Source organism: Crotalus tigris, unplaced genomic scaffold (assembly GCF_016545835.1).
Source record: "Crotalus tigris isolate CLP2741 ecotype Arizona unplaced genomic scaffold, ASM1654583v1 scf7180000023858.26342, whole genome shotgun sequence".
NCBI lineage: Eukaryota > Metazoa > Chordata > Lepidosauria > Squamata > Viperidae > Crotalus > Crotalus tigris.
In genome coordinates this window covers 195-24,400 of record NW_024100229.1, presented here as the reverse complement: position 1 = coordinate 24,400, position 24,206 = coordinate 195, and the positions used below count along the sequence as shown (strand labels likewise).

The 24,206-nt window shown below is 46.6% G+C and overlaps 1 long non-coding RNA gene across 1 annotated transcript; it reads right to left on the bottom strand.

The window, feature by feature from the left end:
* Window positions 1-21,224: 21,224 nt before the first annotated feature.
* LOC120298406 lies at window positions 21,225-22,096 on the bottom strand. The gene is made up of 3 exons (XR_005554069.1): window positions 22,071-22,096; window positions 21,457-21,488; window positions 21,225-21,365 (listed from the first exon to the last, which is right to left on the bottom strand). It is a non-coding gene; the product is annotated as an uncharacterized LOC120298406 (long non-coding RNA).
* Window positions 22,097-24,206: the final 2,110 nt, after the last annotated feature.

Below are 24,206 nucleotides of genomic sequence, written 5' to 3'. Positions count from 1 at the left end.
AAAACACCCCATAAAGACAAAAAACACCCCCTAAACCCGAAAAAACACCCCTAAACCCGAAAAACACCCCTAAAGACAAGAAACCCCAATAAACCCGAAAAAACACCCCTAAACCCAAAAAACACTCCCTAAAGACAAGAAACCCCCCTAAACCCGAAAAAACACCCCTAAACCCAAAAAACACCCCCTAAAGACAAGAAACCCCCCTAAACCCGCAAAAACACCCCTAAACCCAAAAAACACCCCCTAAAGACAAGAAACCCCCCTAAACCTGAAAAAAACCCCTCTAAACCAAAAAATAACACTCCCTAAAGACAAAAAACACCCCTAAAAACCCGAAAAAACACCCTAAACCAAAAAACACCCCCATAAGACAAAAAAACAATCACTAAAGAAAAAAAACACCCCCTAAACCCGAAAAAACACCCCTAAACCCGAAAAACACCCCCTAAAGACAAGAAACCCCCCTAAACCTGAAAAAACACCCCTAAACCCAAAAAACACTCCCTAAAGACAAAAAACACCCCTAAACCCGAAAAAACACCCCTAAACCCAAAAAACACCCCCTAAAGACATAAAACACCCCCTAAACCCGAAAAAACACCCCTAAACCCGAAAAACACTCCCTAAAGACAAGAAACCCCCCTAAACCTGAAAAAACACCCCTAAACCCAAAAAACACTCCCTAAAGACAAAAAACACCCCTAAACCCGAAAAAACACCCCTAAACCCAAAAAACACCCCATAAAGACAAGAAACCCCAATAAACCCGAAAAAACACCCCTAAACCCAAAAAACACTCCCTAAAGACAAGAAACCCCCCTAAACCCAAAAAAACCCCTAAACCCGAAAAACACCCCCTAAAGACAAAAAACACCCCCTAAAGACAAAAAACACCCCTAAACCCGAAAAACACCCCCTAAAGACGAGAAACCCCCCTAAACCCGAAAAAACACCCCTAAACCCAAAAAACACCCCCTAAAGACAAGAAACCCCCCTAATCCCAAAAAAACACCCCTAAACCCAAAAAACACCCCCTAAAGACAAGAAACCCCCCTCAACCGAAAAAACACCCCTAAACCCAAAAAACACCCCCTAAAGACAAAAAACACCCCCTAAACCCGAAAAAACACCCCTAAACCCGAAAAAACACCCCTAAACCCGAAAAACACCCCTAAAGACAAAAAAACCCCCTAAACACGAAAAAACACCCCTAACCCCAAAAAACACCCCCTAAAGACAAAAAACACTCCCTAAACCCGAAAAAACACCCCTAAACCCGAAAAACAACCCCTAAAGACAAAAAACCCCCCTAAACCCGAAAAAACACCCCTAAACCCAAAAAACACCCCCTAAAGACAAAAAACACCCCCTAAACCCGAAAAAACACCCCTAAACCCGAAAAACACCCCCTAAAGACAAGAAACCCCCCTAAACCCGAAAAAACACCCCTAAACCCAAAAAACACTCCCTAACGACAAAAAACACCCCCTAAACCCGAAAAAACACCCCTAAACCCGAAAAACAAAACACCCCCCTAAACCCGAAAAACACCCCCTAAAGACAAGAAACCCCCCTAAACCCGAAAAAACACCCCTAAACCCAAAAAACACCCCCTAAAGACAAAAAACACCCCCTAAACCCGAAAAAACACCCCTAAACCCGAAAAACACCCCTAAAGACAAGAAACCCACCTAAACCCGAAAAAACACCCCTAAACCCAAAAAACACCCCCTAAAGACAAAAACACCCCCTAAACCCGAAAAAACACCCCTAAACCCGAAAAACACCCCCTAAAGAAAGAAACAAGAAACACCCCCTAAAGACAAAAAACACCCTAAAGACAAAAAACACCCCCTAAACCCAAAAAACCCCCCTAAACCCGAAAAACACCCCCTAAAGAAACCCCCTAAACCCGAAAAAACACCCCTAAACCGAAAAAACACTCCCTAAAGACAAAAAACCCACACCCATAACACCCCAAAAAACACCCCTAAACCCGAAAAAACAGCCCTAACCCCAAAAAACACCCCCTAAAGACAAGAAACCCCCCTAAACCCGAAAAAACACCCCTAAACCCAAAAAACACCCCCCTCAAAAAACACCCCCTAAAGACAAAAAACCCCCCTAAACCCAAAAAAACCCCTAAAAAAAACACCCCCTAAAGACAAAAAACACCCCCTAAAGACAAAAAACACCCCTAAACCCGAAAAAACACCCCTAAACCCAAAAAACACCCCCAAAACTCAAAAAACACCCCCTAAACTCAAAAAACACCCCCTAAGGACAAAAAACTCCGTAAACCCGAAAAAACACCCCTAAACCCGAAAAACACCCCCTAAAGACAAAAAACACCCCCTGAAGACAAAAAACCCCACCTAAACCCGAAAAAACACCCCAAAACCCGAAAAACACCCCTAAACCCAAAAAACACCCCCTAAACTCAAAAAACACCCCCTAAAGACAAAAAAACCACCTAAACCCAAAAAAGCACCCCTAAACCCAGAAAACACCCCCTAAACTCAAAAAACACCCCCTAAAGACAAAAAACCCACCTAAACCCGAAAAAACACCCCAAAACCCAAAAAAACACCCCTAAACCCGAAAAAACACCCCCTAAACTCAAAAAACACCCCCAAAACTCAAAAAACACCCCCTAAGGACAAAAAACACCCCTAAACCCGAAAAACATCCCTAAACCCGAAAAAACACCCCTAAACCAAAAAAACACCCCCTAAACTCAAAAAACACCCCCCAAGGACAAAAAACTCCCCTAAACCATAAAAAATACCCCTAAACCCGAAACACCCCCCAAAACCTGAAAACCCCAACAGGATTCGAACCTGTGACTCCAGCTTTTTAAACACCCTGGAGGACGGCGAATTTGACCGGACGGGAAGTCGGCCATATTGAGGAGGTCTCCCCGAAAGGAAGTAGGGGGAAGATTAAGAACGAAGGAACGGGATTCGGCCATATTGGGAAGGTCGCAATTCAACGACCCTGAAGGACAGCAAATTTGAGCGGACAGGATGTCGGCCATATTGAGGAGGTCTCCCCGAAAGGAAGTAGGGGGGAAAGATTAAGAACGAAGGAACGGGAGTCGGCCATATTGGGAAGGTCCTTTTCCCCAGTACATGTGGGACGGCCGACACCGACGGACAGGAAGTTTGCCTTTCAGAGAAGGTCGAGGGAAACGGCCCGTCCCTTTCGTAGGAGCATAAAGTGGCGACCCTTTTGCTGATGCTCTGCGCTTTGGGGCGTAGCTTCTCGGTGTTAATGCTATGGGACGGGAAACGCTGCCCTCCTGTGCCATTTTAAAAGGTTTATTTCTTTTGTTGGCTGCTACACTCGGCTTGGCCACGGGAGGGCACTGTTCTCCCTCCCTTAGCGATAGCGGCATTGAGGCCGTGGACGAGGCCTACGCTGGCCTCGATGGTAAATGCTATGGGACGGGTATTGCGGCCGCCAAGGGAAATTAGCCTTTTTAATGGGGTTTTAAAGGCTTACCTCGTTGATCGGACGTGGAGTCCGCCCTGCCTAGAAGGTCCCCGTAAAAAAGGACGTGGGAGGATGATTAAGAAGGACGGACGGGAGGTCGGCCATATTGGGAGGGTCGCATTTCAACGACGCCGGCGGACATGCGCAGAAGGCCGAGGGAAGCGGCCCGTCCCTTTCTGAAGGGCGTAGAGTGGCGACCCTTTGGCTGACGCTCTGCGCTTTGGGGCTTAGCTTCTCGGTGTCCCGATCCTGGGCAAAAGGCCTACGACCGCCTCCGTTAATGCTATGGGATGGGAAACACTTCCCTCCTGTGGTCAAAAACCGGTATTGCTGCCGCCCAAAGAAATAAATACTTTTTAACAGCATTTGAAGCTTATTCTTCTCTATTTTTATTCTTAACGCCTTATTATTAATATTAATGTGGCGACGGGGGGCCCGGTCGGTGCGACACGGGCGCAGAAGAAATCCTGGTTCAAATCTTAAACCGAGTAGTAATAAGGTTTTAATAATCGACAATAATCATCTTAAAACGCCATTAAAGAGGTTTATTTATTTTTGTGGCTACAGTATCTGATTTGACCAGTTTTCCGTCCCTTAGCAGGGCTGGCTCAGGAATTCTGGGAGTTGAAGTCCACCAGTCATCAAAGAGCCAAGGTTGCCTACCCCTGCCTTAGCTATAGCGTGGAGACCCTTAAATAGGCCTAGGATGGACTCCCAGCCAAAGCTATGGGACAGAAAACTGTGCCCTCCTGTGCTCAAAAATCGGTAATGCGGCCACCCAAAGAAATAAACCTTTTTAATGGCGTTTTAAAATGACGGTATTCTCTATCTGTATTAATAGTATTTTTTTTAATTGAAAATTTTTAAAGTTTTACAATAAAATGCTCCCCCCCTCCCACCCTCCCATTACCCTCCCCCTTCCTTCCCAGAGCTGAATACAGGGTTAAAAAAAAACCATACAAATTAAATGAACATCAAACAATTATACGTACATACTAAAAAAGAAATTTTTAAATACTTTAACTCCAATACGTAAAAACAAAAATTCTAACCGTTACCCTTAAACGTAAGTTATTCAAAAGCTAAATAATACTTTTTAATTCCATATTTATTCTGTACAAAATCTACCCGTCTTTTCCGCACTGAAATGTATCTCTCTTGTGAATGGTCTTTCGGACAAGCCGAAATTTTTCCCATTTCTGATAAATAAGAAACTTTAGAAAACCATTCTTCTATAGTAGGCAAAGAATCCTTCTTCTGATATTGCCCAATCAGCACCTTGCCGCTTTGATTAAGTTCAACATCAAAATAATCTCTTTGCTGTCGCAATCAGCAATAATACCTAAGAAAAACAATTGTGGTATAATATTTATCCTTCTATTAAAAATCTTCTGAATGTTCCACCAAATCTTGATCCGGAAAGCCTTTATATTTCTACATGACCACCAAATGTGATAATACGTTGCATCCAAACAACCGCATCTCCAGCATTTGGGCTGCACATTTGGATACGTACGAGACATCTTTTGTGGATCAAGGTGCCACCTATAAAACATTTTGTAGAAATTTTCTCCTCAATTTTGAGCTTGAGTAAATTTAACATTCCTCACCCAAATTATCGCCCGTGTATCTAATAAACTCGGCTCGTCAAAGTTTTGAGCCCATTTAACCATACTTTATTAATGGTATTAACACCTCATTAATAGGGCCAAGGGAGGCCAGTTGGCTGCAACGCAGTCGCGGAAGAAGAAATCTGCTTCAAAAGCCTTAAACCTAGTTAAGAAAGCCTAGAATGGCCTAATATTAATAAGGGAGTTGAAGTCCACGAGTCGTAGAAAGAACATACGGACTGCTATCAAATTTGGAATTTATTTTATTCTTGGTTACAGCAAAGAAAGAAGGATTAGGAATTAAACATCTATTAGCTTAGCAAACTCCAGGCAACTTGTGGATTGGAAAACTTAACATATGTTGATGGAAAAAATTAATAAAAAAGATTGATACAGGAAGTCCACGAGTCATAAAAGAGCCAAGGTTGCCTACCCCCTGCCCTAACCGTAACCCTAAAACCCTAACTCTAACCCTAAAACCCTAACCCTTTGACCTGACCCCTTGATTTTTGACCTGACCCCTCAACCTTTGACCTTCTTGCCCCAAAAGAGGGATAAAGACAAATGCAACACAGCTACCGAAGTTGCCCCTGGGCTCGGAAAAACAGTACTGACTCGATAGGACCCAAAAGGCTACCGGAATCACCCTGGGCTTCATCTGCCTCCCGCTTGCTGCAAAGCTACCCGCTTACCTGTCTCGTACCCTCCTTTCCGTTTTGGATTCTGTTGCTAAGATGGCCCTGCAAGTCCTTTCTGACTAAAACCACCATCACCATGGTCAAAAAGGAAAGCATTAGGCCCGTAGGAAAGGGCCTTGTCTGCACAGCTAACCGGACTGTGAGACGGGACCCTGGAAGAAAAAGGATAATCTTGCATCTCTTTGACCTGAAACTTATCCTGATGCTTACTTTGAAATGATTTCAATGGCGTAAGGTTCCTCCCGTTTCCCCTCGATGATTTAAAAAACAAAAGTACTGCTTTTGCAAGCCGGCGCCGTTACAGTTACGCTTTTGTGTTTTTTATTTTAAAAGGGTGGACGGCAATTAACACTAACCGTTTTCAAAATCTGGTTTACGGTGATGTTTATCCCTAGAGTTTAGTATGCTAAGGTTTAAGATGTAATCTATCTTTATAGTTATTTCTAAGTTTACATTGGGTACGTTTGTTTCTAAGTTATTTTATATCTCGGCAGCTTTTGTTTCTTCTACCATCAAAGTGCTTCGTAAAACGCTAATGCTGTAACCTACAAACCACATTAACGCAATTGAAATCGCTCTTAAAATTACACAAGAGGATTGCTCAGAAATCAAAAGCTCGGCCAAAGAGATGCGTTCTTACCTTGTCCTTAAATGCCCGGAAAGCGGAGCATGAGCATCACCCAAAGATCCTGTCGCACGGCCTGCCAGGTGTGCCAGAAAAGGCCCTTTCCGGTAGACTGCCAAGCTCTGCTAGCGGGAAGGCCCTTGGAGAGGTCCCTCCCGCTATTTCCCACCAAAACTGCAATATTGAGAGGAGCGGTGGCCATCGCAACCTCCCACCCTGTTTCCCGCTTCCTCTTGGGGTTTTTACTGGGCTCCCAACCTTACTCCATTTCCATCCCTGTTTCTTTAACAGGAAAAGCCTTAACCTCACTGAAAGTGGCAAAAAAAGGGGGAAACTTACCTGTTTCCCCCCCCTCCCCCAGTTCCTTCTTCACAGCCACAGCAAGGGGGGGGGTCACCCATCCGGCGGAGGCTCTAGGCTGGAAATCCAGGGAGCGTGACCTCCTTTCTCCACTGCCTCTTCCAAAAAGGCTGAAGCTTTCAGCCGGCAGGCGTCCCCACCCTTCCTCCTGGCCGCTACATCAGTCGATGCAGCTGTGACTGGGGGAAGTTAGCAAAATTGCAAGCCGGACTCTGCAAAGACCCGGGTCTCCTGCTGCCCCCAGAGAGACCTGCTTTTCCTTTCTCTTACCTCTGGGCGGTGGGTGGGCTGTTTACGGCAACCTGGGGAGGAAAGGAAGGAATCTCCTACCCTTCCTAACCCTGACTTGTTTTGGACGAAGGTCTACAAAGTTAGATGGACGGCGAACAAAATAATAAAAGCCATTAGGTGCAGCTTCTCACGTCTCATCCCTTTTATCCATCCTTTAAAAGATAAACCTAGAAGGGAACGATAGGTTATACACATTTTCAAAATAAACTGCATTTATTTTTATATTGATCGTTTCTTAATAAAAATGCACACAATTTCAAATAAGAGATTTGATATTGCACCTATATTAATACATAGGGATCTCTAAGAAAGATAGTTGAGAAACATCAAACCTAAATACAAACCTACATACGTACGATCTCCTTAAAGAAATAGCAGGGCAGGACAAACAAAACTATTCTTGAATAAAAACACCTGGATTTGCTTGAAGGGGGCGAGCGGGGTGCACTTTTAGGAGGAGCAACCTCTTAAGGTGTAACACAGGGAAGCGCGATACGACTGGTTCTTCTACACCCGGGACTCGGGCGCTGGGAAAACACCATTCAACGGCTGCCTTGCTTGGCAGCCTTCGAGGAGACCCCCGAGACGGGTCGGAACCCCCTTCCCGACCCGGACGCCAAAAGCCTGGAGCGTGTCCCGCCGGCCCCGCCTCTAAAAAGGAGCTAAAAAGAAGCCGCGGCTGAGCTCGCGTAAACGACCCCGAAGTGTGCTAGTAAAACAAGCTAACTTCGTCTCTACGTTCCCAATTCAGCCCCTAGAGCTGAAAGGGAAAGAGCGCAAAGAGACCACGTCTCGCAACCTCCGGCGCCGCCGCCGCCGCCGCCGGTTCTCGGTCGCATTTTTACAGATACCGGCGGCGAAAGGCCAGGAACGGCCAGGCGGACATCTTAGGGGAGAGGACCAAACGAGTGGCCGGGGAGGAGGCGGGGCAGGGGGAAGGTGGGGATCCCCCGCTAACTAGGTAACAGAGAAAGCCGGTATCTTTCTGGAATCAGGAAATGCGGGGATGGCTCGGCTCACCTGAGGCAGTAGCAGGCTTCCTTTTTTTCCTTCCCGAGGCCTCGCCGGGAGACGTGCGCTCCGTCCACGTAGTGCAGAAAAGAGCACGGGAAAAAGCAGGGAACCGTGCTGCGAACGGACAGGAAGTCGGGGACGAATTCGGCGGATGGACAGGAACTCGGCCGTGCTGGGAACGTCGTCGTCGGTGGTCATGCTACGGGACGGAAAACTGTGCCCCCCGTGGTCAAAAACGGGTACTGCGGTCGCCGAAAAAAATAAAGCTTTTAAATGGGATTTTAAGGCTATTTATTTTCCCCCCGTCTCTATTAGTAACCTCTTATTAATATTAATAGGGCGACGGGAGGCCCTTTTGCCATTTTCAAAGGTTTATTTCTTTCGGTGGCTGCTATACCCGGCTTGGCCACGGGAGGGCACTGTTTTCCCTCCCTTAGCGATAGCGGCATTGAGGCCGTGGAAAAGGCCTACGGTGGCCTCGATGGTAAATGCTATGGGACGGGTATTGCGGCCGCCAAGGGAAATAAGCCTTTTGAATGGGGTTTTCAAGGCTTACCTCGTTGGTCGGACGTCGAGTCCGCCCTGCCCAGAAGGTCCCCGGAAAAAAAGGAAGTGGAAGGATGATTAAGAAGGACGGACCGGAAGTCCGCCATATTGGGAAGGTCGCATTTCAAAGACCCTGGAGGACGGCGAATTTGAGCGGACGGGAAGTCGGCCATATTGAGGAGGTCTACCCGAAAGGAAGTAGGGGGGAAGATTAAGAACGAAGGGACGGAAGTCGTTTGCCGCAGCACCTGGGGGACCGCCGATACCGACGGACAGGAAGTCCGCCGTCCAGAGAGGCCCTCTCGCAGATTACTCGTCAAGAGCCAGCCGGCCGACATGCGCAGAAGGCCGAGGGAAGCGGCCCGTCCCTTTCGGAGGAGCATAGAGTGGCGACCCTTTGGCTGACGCTCTGCGCTTTGCGGCTTAGCTTCTCCGTGTCCCGATCCTGGGCAAAAGGCCTACGACGGCCTCCCTGTTAAGGCTATGGGACGGGAAACACTGCCCTCCTGTGGTCAAAAACGGGTACTGCTGCCGCCCAAAGAAATAAATACTTTTTAACACCATTTGAAGCTTATTCTTCTCTATTTTTATTCTTAACGCCTTATTATTAATATTTACGTGGCGACGGGGGGCCCGGCCGGTGCGACACGGGCGCAGAAGAAATCCTGGTTCCAATCTTAAACCGAGTTAAGGCCTATCGTGGCTTATTCATATTAATAAGGTTTTAATAATCAAGAATAATCATCTTAAAGAGGTTTATTTATTTTTCTGGCCGCAGTATCTGATTTGACCAGTTTTCCGTCCCTTAGCAGGGCTGGCTCAGGAATTCTGGGAGTTGAAGTCCACCAGTCATCAAAGAGCCAAGGTTGCCTACCCCTGCCTTAGCTATAGGATGGAGGCCATTAAAAAGGCCTAGGATGGACTCCAAGCCAAAGCTATGGGACAGAAAACTGTGCCCTCCCGGCGTCAAAAATGGGTATTGCGGCCACCCAAAGAAATAAACCCTTTTTAATGGCATTTTAAAATGACCGCATTCTCTATCTTTATTAACGCTATTAACACCTTATTAATAGACGAAGGTCTACAAAGTTAGATGGACGGCGAACAAATTGATAAATGCCATTAGTTGCAACGTCTCACGTCTCATCCCTTTTACCCCTCCTTTAAATGATAAACCTATAAGGGAACGATAGGTTATATACTTTTTCAAAATAAACTACATTTATTTTTATATTGATCTTTCCTAATGAAAATACACAATATTTCAAATAGATATTTGATATTGCGCTTATATTAACACATAGGTATCTCTAAGAAATATAGTTTAGAAACACCAAACCTAAATACAAACCTACATACGTACGATCTCCTTAAAGAAAAGGAAGGGCAGGACAAACTAAACCATTCTTGAATAAAAACATCGGGGTTTGCTTGAAGGGGGCGAGCGGGGTGCACTTTTAGGAGCAACCTCTTAAGGTGTAACACAGGGAAGTGCGACACCACTGGATCATGGAGAAAGCTAGGGAGTTCCAGAAAAACATCTACTTCTGCTTCATTGACTATGCTAAAGCCTTTCATTGTGTGGATCACAACAAATTGTGGCAAGTTCTTAAAGAGATGGGAATGCCAGACCATCTTATTTGTCTCTTGAGAAACCTATATGCGGCTCAAGAAGCAACAGTGAGAACTGGACACGGAACCACGGATGGGTTCAAAATTGGAAAAGGAGTCCGGCAAGGCTGTATACTGTCGCCCTGCCTATTTAACTTATATGCAGAGCACATCATGAGAAAGGCAGGGCTAGATGAAACAAAAGTTGGAATTCAGATTGCCGGGAGAAATATCAACAACCTAAGATAGGCAGATGATACCACTCTAAGGGCACACAGTGAGGAGGAACTAAGGAGCCTCTTGATGCGGGTGAAGAAAGAGAGTGCAAAAGTTGGCTTGAAACTCAACATTAAGAAAACCAAAATCATGGCATCCGGCCCACTCAATTCCTGGCAAAGAGATGGGGAAGAAATGGAGGTAGTGACAGATTTTATTTTTCTGGGCTCCAAGATCACCTCAGATGGGGACTGCAGCCAAGAAATTAAAAGACGCTTGCTCCTGGGAAGGAAAGCTATGGCAAATCTAGAAAGCGTACTAAAAAGCAGAGACATCACCCTGCCAACAAAAGTGCGTATAGTCCAGGCCATGGTTTGCCCAGTTGCAATGTATGGCTGTGAAAGTTGGACCATAAGAAAGGCTGAGCGCCAAAGAATGGAGGCCTTTGGACTATGGTGCTGGAGAAGACTCCTGCGAGTCCCTTGGACTGCAAGGCGTTCAAACCGGTCAGTCCTAGAAGAGATCAACCCCGACTGCTCTTTAGAAGGCCAGATCCTGAAGTTGAAACTCAAATACTTTGGCCACCTAATGAGAAGGAAGGACTCACTGGAGAAGCGCCTAATGCTGGGAAAGATTGAGGGCAATAGAAGAAGGGGACGACAGAGAACGAGGTGGTTGGATGGAATCACTCAAGCAGTAGGTGTGAACTTAAATGGACTCCAGAAGATGGTAGAGGACAGGAAGACCTGGAGGAACATTGTCCATGGGGTCGGGATGGGTCGGACACGACTTCGCAATTAACAACAACAACAAAAGAAATAAACCTTTTTAATGGCATTTTAAAATGACGGTATTCTCTATCTTTATTAACGGTATTAACACCTGATTAATAGGGCCAGGGGAGGCCCGTTTGCTGCAACGCAGGCACGGAAGAAGAAATCTGCTTCAAAAGTTTGCTAAGCTCATAGATGTTCAATTCCTAATCCTTCATTCTTTGCTCTAACCAAGAATAAAATAAATTCTTAAACCTAGTTAAGAAAGCCTAGGATGGCCTAATATTAACGATATTAATATTGTACGAGTCGTACAAAGAACATACGGACTGCTATCCAATTTGGAGTTTATTTTATTCTTGGTTAGAGCAAAGAATGAAGCAAAGAACTGCCAAGCTCTGCTAGTGGGTAGGCCCTTGGAGAGGTCCCTCCCGCTACTTCCCACCAAAAACTGCAATATTGAGAGGAGCGGTGGCCATCGCAACCTCCCACCCTGTTTCCCGCTTCCTCTTGGGGTTTTTACTGGGCTCCCAACCTTACTCCATTTCCATCCCTGTTTCTTTAACAGGAAAAGCCTTAACCTCACTGAAAGTGGCAAAAAAAGGGGGAAACTTACCTGTTTCCCCCCCCTCCCCCAGTTCCTTCTTCACAGCCACAGCAAGGGGGGGGGGTCACCCATCCGGCAGAGGCTCTAGGCTGGAAATCCAGGGAGCGTGACCTCCTTTCTCCACTGCCTCTTCCAAAAAGGCTGAAGCTTTCAGCCGGCAGGCGTCCCCACCCTTCCTCCTGGCCGCTACATCAGTCGATGCAGCTGTGACTGGGGGAAGTTAGCAAAATTGCAAGCCGGACTCTGCAAAGACCCGGGTCTCCTGCTGCCCCCAGAGAGACCTGCTTTTCCTTTCTCTTACCTCTGGGCGGTGGGTGGGCTGTTTACGGCAACCTGGGGAGGAAAGGAAGGAATCTCCTACCCTTCCTAACCCTGACTTGTTTTGGACGAAGGTCTACAAAGTTAGATGGACGGCGAACAAAATAATAAAAGCCATTAGGTGCAGCTTCTCACGTCTCATCCCTTTTATCCATCCTTTAAAAGATAAACCTAGAAGGGAACGATAGGTTATACACATTTTCAAAATAAACTGCATTTATTTTTATATTGATCGTTTCTTAATAAAAATGCACACAATTTCAAATAAGAGATTTGATATTGCACCTATATTAATACATAGGGATCTCTAAGAAAGATAGTTGAGAAACATCAAACCTAAATACAAACCTACATACGTACGATCTCCTTAAAGAAATAGCAGGGCAGGACAAACAAAACTATTCTTGAATAAAAACACCTGGATTTGCTTGAAGGGGGCGAGCGGGGTGCACTTTTAGGAGGAGCAACCTCTTAAGGGGTAACACAGGGAAGCGCGATACGACTGGTTCTTCTACACCCGGGACTCGGGCGCTGGGAAAACACAGAGAAAGCCGGTATCTTTCTGGAATCAGGAAATGCGGGGATGGCTCGGCTCACCTGAGGCAGTAGCAGGCTTCCTTTTTTTCCTTCCCGAGGCCTCGCCGGGAGACGTGCGCTCCGTCCACGTAGTGCAGAAAAGAGCACGGGAAAAAGCAGGGAACCGTGCTGCGAACGGACAGGAAGTCGGGGACGAATTCGGCGGATGGACAGGAACTCGGCCGTGCTGGGAACGTCGTCGTCGGTGGTCATGCTACGGGACGGAAAACTGTGCCCCCCGTGGTCAAAAACGGGTACTGCGGTCGCCGAAAAAAATAAAGCTTTTAAATGGGATTTTAAGGCTATTTATTTTCCCCCCGTCTCTATTAGTAACCTCTTATTAATATTAATAGGGCGACGGGAGGCCCTTTTGCCATTTTCAAAGGTTTATTTCTTTCGGTGGCTGCTATACCCGGCTTGGCCACGGGAGGGCACTGTTTTCCCTCCCTTAGCGATAGCGGCATTGAGGCCGTGGAAAAGGCCTACGGTGGCCTCGATGGTAAATGCTATGGGACGGGTATTGCGGCCGCCAAGGGAAATAAGCCTTTTGAATGGGGTTTTCAAGGCTTACCTCGTTGGTCGGACGTCGAGTCCGCCCTGCCCAGAAGGTCCCCGGAAAAAAAGGAAGTGGAAGGATGATTAAGAAGGACGGACCGGAAGTCCGCCATATTGGGAAGGTCGCATTTCAAAGACCCTGGAGGACGGCGAATTTGAGCGGACGGGAAGTCGGCCATATTGAGGAGGTCTACCCGAAAGGAAGTAGGGGGGAAGATTAAGAACGAAGGGACGGAAGTCGTTTGCCGCAGCACCTGGGGGACCGCCGATACCGACGGACAGGAAGCCCGCCGTCCAGAGAGGCCCTCTCGCAGATTACTCGTCAAGAGCCAGCCGGCCGACATGCGCAGAAGGCCGAGGGAAGCGGCCCGTCCCTTTCGGAGGAGCATAGAGTGGCGACCCTTTGGCTGACGCTCTGCGCTTTGCGGCTTAGCTTCTCCGTGTCCCGATCCTGGGCAAAAGGCCTACGACGGCCTCCCTGTTAAGGCTATGGGACGGGAAACACTGCCCTCCTGTGGTCAAAAACGGGTACTGCTGCCGCCCAAAGAAATAAATACTTTTTAACACCATTTGAAGCTTATTCTTCTCTATTTTTATTCTTAACGCCTTATTATTAATATTTACGTGGCGACGGGGGGCCCGGCCGGTGCGACACGGGCGCAGAAGAAATCCTGGTTCCAATCTTAAACCGAGTTAAGGCCTATCGTGGCTTATTCATATTAATAAGGTTTTAATAATCAAGAATAATCATCTTAAAGAGGTTTATTTATTTTTCTGGCCGCAGTATCTGATTTGACCAGTTTTCCGTCCCTTAGCAGGGCTGGCTCAGGAATTCTGGGAGTTGAAGTCCACCAGTCATCAAAGAGCCAAGGTTGCCTACCCCTGCCTTAGCTATAGGATGGAGGCCATTAAAAAGGCCTAGGATGGACTCCAAGCCAAAGCTATGGGACAGAAAACTGTGCCCTCCCGGCGTCAAAAATGGGTATTGCGGCCACCCAAAGAAATAAACCCTTTTTAATGGCATTTTAAAATGACCGCATTCTCTATCTTTATTAACGCTATTAACACCTTATTAATAGACGAAGGTCTACAAAGTTAGATGGACGGCGAACAAATTGATAAATGCCATTAGTTGCAACGTCTCACGTCTCATCCCTTTTACCCCTCCTTTAAATGATAAACCTATAAGGGAACGATAGGTTATATACTTTTTCAAAATAAACTACATTTATTTTTATATTGATCTTTCCTAATGAAAATACACAATATTTCAAATAGATATTTGATATTGCGCTTATATTAACACATAGGTATCTCTAAGAAATATAGTTTAGAAACACCAAACCTAAATACAAACCTACATACGTACGATCTCCTTAAAGAAAAGGAAGGGCAGGACAAACTAAACCATTCTTGAATAAAAACATCGGGGTTTGCTTGAAGGGGGCGAGCGGGGTGCACTTTTAGGAGCAACCTCTTAAGGTGTAACACAGGGAAGCGCGATACGACTGGATCATGGAGAAAGCTAGGGAGTTCCAGAAAAACATCTACTTCTGCTTCATTGACTATGCTAAAGCCTTTCATTGTGTGGATCACAACAAATTGTGGCAAGTTCTTAAAGAGATGGGAATGCCAGACCATCTTATTTGTCTCTTGAGAAACCTATATGCGGCTCAAGAAGCAACAGTGAGAACTGGACACGGAACCACGGATGGGTTCAAAATTGGAAAAGGAGTCCGGCAAGGCTGTATACTGTCGCCCTGCCTATTTAACTTATATGCAGAGCACATCATGAGAAAGGCAGGGCTAGATGAAACAAAAGTTGGAATTCAGATTGCCGGGAGAAATATCAACAACCTAAGATAGGCAGATGATACCACTCTAAGGGCACACAGCGAGGAGGAACTAAGGAGCCTCTTGATGCGGGTGAAGAAAGAGAGTGCAAAAGTTGGCTTGAAACTCAACATTAAGAAAACCAAAATCATGGCATCCGGCCCACTCAATTCCTGGCAAAGAGATGGGGAAGAAATGGAGGTAGTGACAGATTTTATTTTTCTGGGCTCCAAGATCACCTCAGATGGGGACTGCAGCCAAGAAATTAAAAGACGCTTGCTCCTGGGAAGGAAAGCTATGGCAAATCTAGACAGCGTACTAAAAAGCAGAGACATCACCCTGCCAACAAAAGTGCGTATAGTCCAGGCCATGGTTTGCCCAGTTGCAATGTATGGCTGTGAAAGTTGGACCATAAGAAAGGCTGAGCGCCAAAGAATTGGAGGCCTTTGGACTATGGTGCTGGAGAAGACTCCTGCGAGTCCCTTGGACTGCAAGGCGTTCAAACCGGTCAGTCCTAGAAGAGGTCAACCCCGGCTGCTCTTTAGAAGGCCAGATCCTGAAGTTGAAACTCAAATACTTTGGCCACCTAATGAGAAGGAAGGACTCACTGGAGAAGGGCCTAATGCTGGGAAAGATTGAGGGCAATCGAAGAAGGGGACGACAGAGAATGAGATGGCTGGATGGAGTCACTGAAGCAGTAGGTGTGAACTTAAATGGACTCCAGAAGATGGTAGAGGACAGGAAGACCTGGAGGAACATTGTCCATGGGGTCGTGATGGGTCGGACACGACTTCGCAATTAACAACAACAAAAGAAATAAACCTTTTAATGGCATTTTAAAATGACGGTATTCTCTATCTTTATTAACGGTATTAACACCTTATTAATAGGGCCAGGGGAGGCCCGTTTGCTGCAACGCAGGCGCGGAGGAAGAAATCTGCTTCAAAAGTTTGCTAAGCTCATAGATGTTCAATTCCTAATCCTTCATTCTTTGCTCTAACCGAGAATAAAATAAATTCTTAAACCTAGTTAAGAAAGCCTAGGATGGCCTAATATTAATATTGGACGAGTCGTACAAAGAACATACGGACTGCTATCCAATTTGGAGTTTATTTTATTCTTGGTTAGAGCAAAGAATGAAGCAAAGAACTGCCAAGCTCTGCTAGTGGGTAGGCCCTTGGAGAGGTCCCTCACGCTACTTCCCACCAAAAACTGCAATATTGAGAGGAGCGGTGGCCATCGCAACCTCCCACCCTGTTTCCCGCTTCCTCTTGGGGTTTTTACTGGGCTCCCAACCTTACTCCATTTCCATCCCTGTTTCTTTAACAGGAAAAGCCTTAACCTCACTGAAAGTGGAAAAAAAAGGGGGAAACTTACCTGTTTCCCCCCCCTCCCCCAGTTCCTTCTTCACAGCCACAGCAAGGGGGGGGGGGGTCACCCATCCGGCGGAGGCTCTAGGCTGGAAATCCAGGGAGCGTGACCTCCTTTCTCCACTGCCTTTTCCAAAAAGGCTGAAGCTTTCATCCGGCAGGCGTCCGCCCCCTTCCTCCTGGCCCTACATCAGTCGATGCAGCTGTGACTGGGGGAAGTTAGCAAAATTGCAAGCCGGACTCTGCAAAGACCCGGTCTCCTGCTTCCCCCAGAGAGACCTGCTTTTCCTTTCTCTTACCTCTGGGCGGTGGGTGGGCTGTTTATGGCAACCTGGCGAGGAAAGGAAGGAATCTCCTACCCTTCCTAACCCTGACTTGTTTTGGACGAAGGTCTACAAAGTTAGATGGACGGCGAACAAAATAATAAAAGCCATTAGGTGAAGCTTCTCACGTCTCATCCCTTTTATCCATCCTTTAAAAGATAAACCTAGAAGGGAACGATAGGTTATACACATTTTCAAAATAAACTGCATTTATTTTTATATTGATCGTTTCTTAATAAAAATGCACACAATTTCAAATAAGAGATTTGATATTGCACCTATATTAATACATAGGGATATCTAAGAAAGATAGTTGAGAAACATCAAACCTAAATACAAACCTACATACGTACGATCTCCTTAAAGAAATAGCAGGGCAGGACAAACAAAACTATTCTTGAATAAAAACACCTGGATTTGCTTGAAAGGGGCGAGCGGGGTGCACTTTTAGGAGGAGCAACCTCTTAAGGGGTAACACAGGGAAGCGCGATACGACTGGTTCTTCTACACCCGGGACTCGGGCGCTGGGAAAACACAGAGAAAGCCGGTATCTTTCTGGAATCAGGAAATGCGGGGATGGCTCGGCTCACCTGAGGCAGTAGCAGGCTTCCTTTTTTTCCTTCCCGAGGCCTCGCCGGGAGACGTGCGCTCCGTCCACGTAGTGCAGAAAAGAGCACGGGAAAAAGCAGGGAACCGTGCTGCGAACGGACAGGAAGTCGGGGACGAATTCGGCGGATGGACAGGAACTCGGCCGTGCTGGGAAAGTCGTCGTCGGTGGTCATGCTACGGGACGGAAAACTGTGCCCCCCGTGGTCAAAAACGGGTACTGCGGTCGCCGAAAAAAATAAAGCTTTTAAATGGGATTTTAAGGCTCTTTATTTTCCCCCCGTCTCTATTAGTAACCTCTTATTAATATTAATAGGGCGACGGGAGGCCCTTTTGCCATTTTCAAAGGTTTATTTCTTTCGGTGGCTGCTGTACCCGGCTTGGCCACGGGAGGGCCCTGTTTTCCCTCCCTTAGCGATAGCGGCATTGAGGCCGTGGAAAAGGCCTACGGTGGCCTCGATGGTAAATGCTATGGGACGGGTATTGCGGCCGCCAAGGGAAATAAGCCTTTTGAATGGGGTTTTCAAGGCTTACCTCGTTGGTCGGACGTCGAGTCCGCCCTGCCCAGAAGGTCCCCGAAAAAAAAGGAAGTGGAAGGATGATTAAGAAGGACGGACCGGAAGTCCGCCATATTGGGAAGGTCGCATTTCAAAGACCCTGGAGGACGGCGAATTTGAGCGGACGGGAAGTCGGCCATATTGAGGAGGTCTACCCGAAAGGAAGTAGGGGGGAAGAATAAGAACGAAGGGACGGAAGTCGTTTGCCGCAGCACCTGGGGGACCGCCGATACCGACGGACAGGAAGCCCGCCGTCCAGAGAGGCCCTCTCGCAGATTCCTCGTCAAGAGCCAGCCGGCCGACATGCGCAGAAGGCCGAGGGAAGCGGCCCGTCCCTTTCGGAGGAGCATAGAGTGGCGACCCTTTGGCTGACGCTCTGCGCTTTGCGGCTTAGCTTCTCCGTGTCCCGATCCTGGGCAAAAGGCCTACGACGGCCTCCCTGTTAAGGCTATGGGACGGGAACCACTGCCCTCCTGTGGTCAAAAACGGGTACTGCTGCCGCCCAAAGAAATAAATACTTTTTAACACCATTTGAAGCTTATTCTTCTCTATTTTTATTCTTAACGCCTTATTATTAATATTTACGTGGCGACGGGGGGCACGGCCGGTGCGACACGGGCGCAGAAGAAATCCTGGTTCCAATCTTAAACCGAGTTAAGGCCTATCGTGGCTTATTCATATTAATAAGGTTTTAATAATCAAGAATCATCATCTTAAAGAGGTTTATTTATTTTTCTGGCCGCAGTATCTGATTTGACCAGTTTTCCGTCCCTTAGCAGGGCTGGCTCAGGAATTCTGGGAGTTGAAGTCCACCAGTCATCAAAGAGCCAAGGTTGCATTACCCCTGCCTTAGCTATAGGATGGAGGCCATTAAAAAGGCCTAGGATGGACTCCAAGCCAAAGCTATGGGACAGAAAACTGTGCCCTCCCGGCGTCAAAAAAGGGTATTGCGGCCACCCAAAGAAATAAACCCTTTTTAATGGCATTTTAAAATGACCGCATTCTCTATCTTTATTAACGCTATTAACACCTTATTAATAGACGAAGGTCTACAAAGTTAGATGGACGGCGAACAAATTGATAAATGCCATTAGTTGCAACGTCTCACGTATCATCCCTTTTACCCCTCCTTTAAATGATAAACCTATAAGGGAACGATAGGTTATATACTTTTTCAAAATAAACTACATTTATTTTTATATTGATCTTTCCTAATGAAAATACACAATATTTCAAATAGATATTTGATATTGCGCTTATATTAACACATAGGTATCTCTAAGAAATATAGTTTAGAAACACCAAACCTAACTACAAACCTACATACGTACGATCTCCTTAAAGAAAAGGAAGGGCAGGACAAACTAAACCATTCTTGAATAAAAACATCGGGGTTTGCTTGAAGGGGGCGAGCGGGGTGCACTTTTAGGAGCAACCTCTTAAGGTGTAACACAGGTAAGTGCGACACCACTGGATCATGGAGAAAGCTAGGGAGTTCCAGAAAAACATCTACTTCTGCTTCATTGACTATGCTAAAGCCTTTCATTGTGTGGATCGCAACAAATTGTGGCAAGTTCTTAAAGAGATGGGAATACCAGACCATCTTATTTGTCTCTTGACAAACCTATATGCGGCTCAAGAAGCAACAGTGAGAACTGGACACGGAACTACGGATGGGTTCAAAATTGGAAAAGGAGTCCGGCAAGGCTGTATACTGTCGCCCTGCCTATTTAACTTATATGCAGAGCACATCATGAGAAAGACAGGGCTAGATGAAACAAAAGTTGGAATTCAGATTGCCGGGAGAAATATCAACAACCTAAGATATGCAGATGATACCACTCTAAGGGCAGAAAGTGAAGAGGAACTAAGGAGCCTCTTGATGCGGGTGAAGAAAGAGAGTGCAAAAGTTGGCTTGAAACTCAACATTAAGAAAACCAAAATCATGGCATCCGGCCCACTCAATTCCTGGCAAAGAGATGGGGAAGAAATGGATGTAGTGACAGATTTTATTTTTCTGGGCTCCAAGATCACCTCAGATGGGGACTGCAGCCAAGAAATTAAAAGACGCTTGCTCCTGGGAAGGAAAGCTATGGCAAATCTAGACAGCGTACTAAAAAGCAGAGACATCACCCTGCCAACAAAAGTGCGTATAGTCCAGGCCATGGTTTGCCCAGTTGCACTGTATGGCTGTGAAAGTTGGACCATAAGGAAGGCTGAGCGCCAAAGAATGGAGGCCTTTGAACTATGGTGCTGGAGAAGACTCCTGCGAGTCCCTTGGACTGCAAGGCGTTCAAACCGGTCAGTCCTAGAAGAGATCAACCCCGACTGCTCTTTAGAAGGCCAGATCCTGAAGTTGAAACTCAAATACTTTGGCCACCTAAGGAGAAGGAAGGACTCACTGGAGAAGCGCCTAATGCTGGGAAAGATTGAGGGCAATAGAAGAAGGGGACGACAGAGAACGAGGTGGTTGGATGGAATCACTCAAGCAGTAGGTGTGAACTTAAATGGACTCCAGAAGATGGTAGAGGACAGGAAGACCTGGAGGAACATTGTCCATGGGGTCGGGATGGGTCGGACACGACTTCGCAATTAACAACAACAACAAAAGAAATAACCCTTTTTAATGGCATTTTAAAATGACGGTATTCTCTATCTTTATTAACGGTATTAACACCTGATTAATAGGGCCAGGGGAGGCCCGTTTGCTGCAACGCAGGCACGGAAGAAGAAATCTGCTTCAAAAGTTTGCTAAGCTCATAGATGTTCAATTCCTAATCCTTCATTCTTTGCTCTAACCAAGACTAAAATAAATTCTTAAACCTAGTTAAGAAAGCCTAGGATGGCCTAATATTAACGATATTAATATTGTACGAGTCGTACAAAGAACATACGGACTGCTATCCAATTTGGAGTTTATTTTATTATTGGTTAGAGCAAAGAATGAAGCAAAGAACTGCCAAGCTCTGCTAGTGGGTAGGCCCTTGGAGAGGTCCCTCCCGCTACTTCCCACCAAACACTGCAATATTGAGAGGAGCGGTGGCCATCGCAACCTCCCACCCTGTTTCCCGCTTCCTCTTGGGGTTTTTACTGGGCTCCCAACCTTACTCCATTTCCATCCCTGTTTCTTTAACAGGAAAAGCCTTAACCTCACTGAAAGTGGAAAAAAAAGGGGGAAACTTACCTGTTTCCCCCCCCTCCCCCAGTTCCTTCTTCACAGCCACAGCAAGGGGGGGGTCACCCATCCGGCGGAGGCTCTAGGCTGGAAATCCAGGGAGCGTGACCTCCTTTCTCCACTGCCTTTTCCAAAAAGGCTGATGGTTCCGGCAGGCGTCCGCCCCCTTCCTCCTGGCCCTACATCAGTCGATGCAGCCGTGACTGGGGGAAGTTAGCCAAATTGCAAGCCGGACTCTGCAAAGACCCGGGTCTCCTGCTGCCCCCAGAGAGACCTGCTTTTCCTTTCTCTTACCTCTGGGCGGTGGGTGGGCTGTTTACGGCAACCTGGGGAGGAAAGGAAGGAATCTCCTACCCTTCCTAACCCTGACTTGTTTTGGACGACGGTCTACAAAGTTAGATGGACGGCGAACAAAATAATAAAAGCCATTAGGTGCAGCTTCTCACGTCTCATCCCTTTTATCCATCCTTTAAAAGATAAACCTAGAAGGGAACGATAGGTTATACACATTTTCAAAATACACTGCATTTATTTTTATATTGATCGTTTCTTAATAAAAATGCACACAATTTCAAATAAGAGATTTGATATTGCACCTATATTAATACATAGGGATCTCTAAGAAAGATAGTTGAGAAACATCAAACCTAAATACAAACCTACATACGTACGATCTCCGTAAAGAAATAGCAGGGCAGGACAAACAAAACTATTCTTGAATAAAAACACCTGGATTTGCTTGAAGGGGGCGAGCGGGGTGCACTTTTAGGAGGAGCAACCTCTTAAGGGGTAACACAGGGAAGCGCGATACGACTGGTTCTTCTACACCCGGGACTCGGGCGCTGGGAAAACACAGAGAAAGCCGGTATCTTTCTGGAATCAGGAAATGCGGGGATGGCTCGGCTCACCTGAGGCAGTAGCAGGCTTCCTTTTTTTCCTTCCCGAGGCCTCGCCGGGAGACGTGCGCTCCGTCCACGTAGTGCAGAAAAGAGCACGGGCAAAAGCAGGGAACCGTGCTGCGAACGGACAGGAAGTCGGGGACGAATTCGGCGGATGGACAGGAACTCGGCCGTGCTGGGAACGTCGTCGTCGGTGGTCATGCTACGGTACGGAAAACTGTGCCCCCCGTGGTCAAAAACGGGTACTGCGGTCGCCGAAAAAAATAAAGCTTTTAAATGGGATTTTAAGGCTATTTATTTTCCCCCCGTCTCTATTAGTAACCTCTTATTAATATTAATAGGGCGACGGGAGGCCCTTTTGCCATTTTCAAAGGTTTATTTCTTTCGGTGGCTGCTATACCCGGCTTGGCCACGGGAGGGCACTGTTTTCCCTCCCTTAGCGATAGCGGCATTGAGGCCGTGGAAAAGGCCTACGGTGGCCTCGATGGTAAATGCTATGGGACGGGTATTGCGGCCGCCAAGGGAAATAAGCCTTTTGAATGGGGTTTTCAAGGCTTACCTCGTTGGTCGGACGTCCGCCCTGCCCAGAAGGTCCCCGGAAAAAAAGGAAGTGGAAGGATGATTAAGAAGGACGGACCGGAAGTCCGCCATATTGGGAAGGTCGCATTTCAAAGACCCTGGAGGACGGCGAATTTGAGCGGACGGGAAGTCGGCCATATTGAGGAGGTCTACCCGAAAGGAAGTAGGGGGGAAGATTAAGAACGAAGGGACGGAAGTCGTTTGCCGCAGCACCTGGGGGACCGCCGATACCGACGGACAGGAAGCCCGCCGTCCAGAGAGGCCCTCTCGCAGATTACTCGTCAAGAGCCAGCCGGCCGACATGCGCAGAAGGCCGAGGGAAGCGGCCCGTCCCTTTCGGAGGAGCATAGAGTGGCGACCCTTTGGCTGACGCTCTGCGCTTTGCGGCTTAGCTTCTCCGTGTCCCGATCCTGGGCAAAAGGCCTACGACGGCCTCCCTGTTAAGGCTATGGGACGGGAAACACTGCCCTCCTGTGGTCAAAAACGGGTACTGCTGCCGCCCAAAGAAATAAATACTTTTGAATAGCATTTGAAGCTTACTCTTCTCTATTTTTATTCTTACCGCCTTATGATTAATATTAACGTGGCGACGGGGGGGGGGCCCGGTCGGTGCCACACGGGCGCAGAAGAAATCCTGGTTCCAATCTTAAACCGAGTTAAGGCCTATTGTGGCTTATTCATATTAATAAGGTTTTAATAATCAAGAATAATCATCTTAAAGAGGTTTATTTATTTTTCTGGCCGCATTATCTGATTTGACCAGTTTTCCGTCCCTTAGCAGGGCTGGCTCAGGAATTCTGGGAGTTGAAGTCCACCAGTCATCAAAGAGCCAAGGTTGCCTACCCCTGCCTTAGCTATAGGATGGAGGCCATTAAAAAGGCCTAGGATGGACTCCAAGCCAAAGCTATGGGACAGAAAACTGTGCCCTCCCGGCGTCAAAAATGGGTATTGCGGCCACCCAAAGAAATAAACCCTTTTTAATGGCATTTTAAAATGACCGCATTCTCTATCTTTATTAACGCTATTAACCCCTTATTAATAGACGAAGGTCTACAAAGTTAGATGGACGGCGAACAAATTGATAAATGCCATTAGTTGCAACGTCTCACGTCTCATCCCTTTTACCCCTCCTTTAAATGATAAACCTATAAGGGAACGATAGGTTATATACTTTTTCAAAATAACCTACATTTATTTTTATATTGATCTTTCCTAATGAAAATACACAATATTTCAAATAGATATTTGATATTGCGCTTATATTAACACATAGGTATCTCTAATAAATATAGTTTAGAAACACCAAACCTAAATACAAACCTACATACGTACGATCTCCTTAAAGAAAAGGAAGGGCAGGACAAACTAAACCATTCTTGAATAAACACATCGGGGTTTGCTTGAAGGGGGCGAGCGGGGTGCACTTTTAGGAGCAACCTCTTAAGGTGTAACACAGGGAAGTGCGACACCACTGGATCATGGAGAAAGCTAGGGAGTTCCAGAAAAACATCTACTTCTGCTTCATTGACTATGCTAAAGCCTTTCATTGTGTGGATCACAACAAAT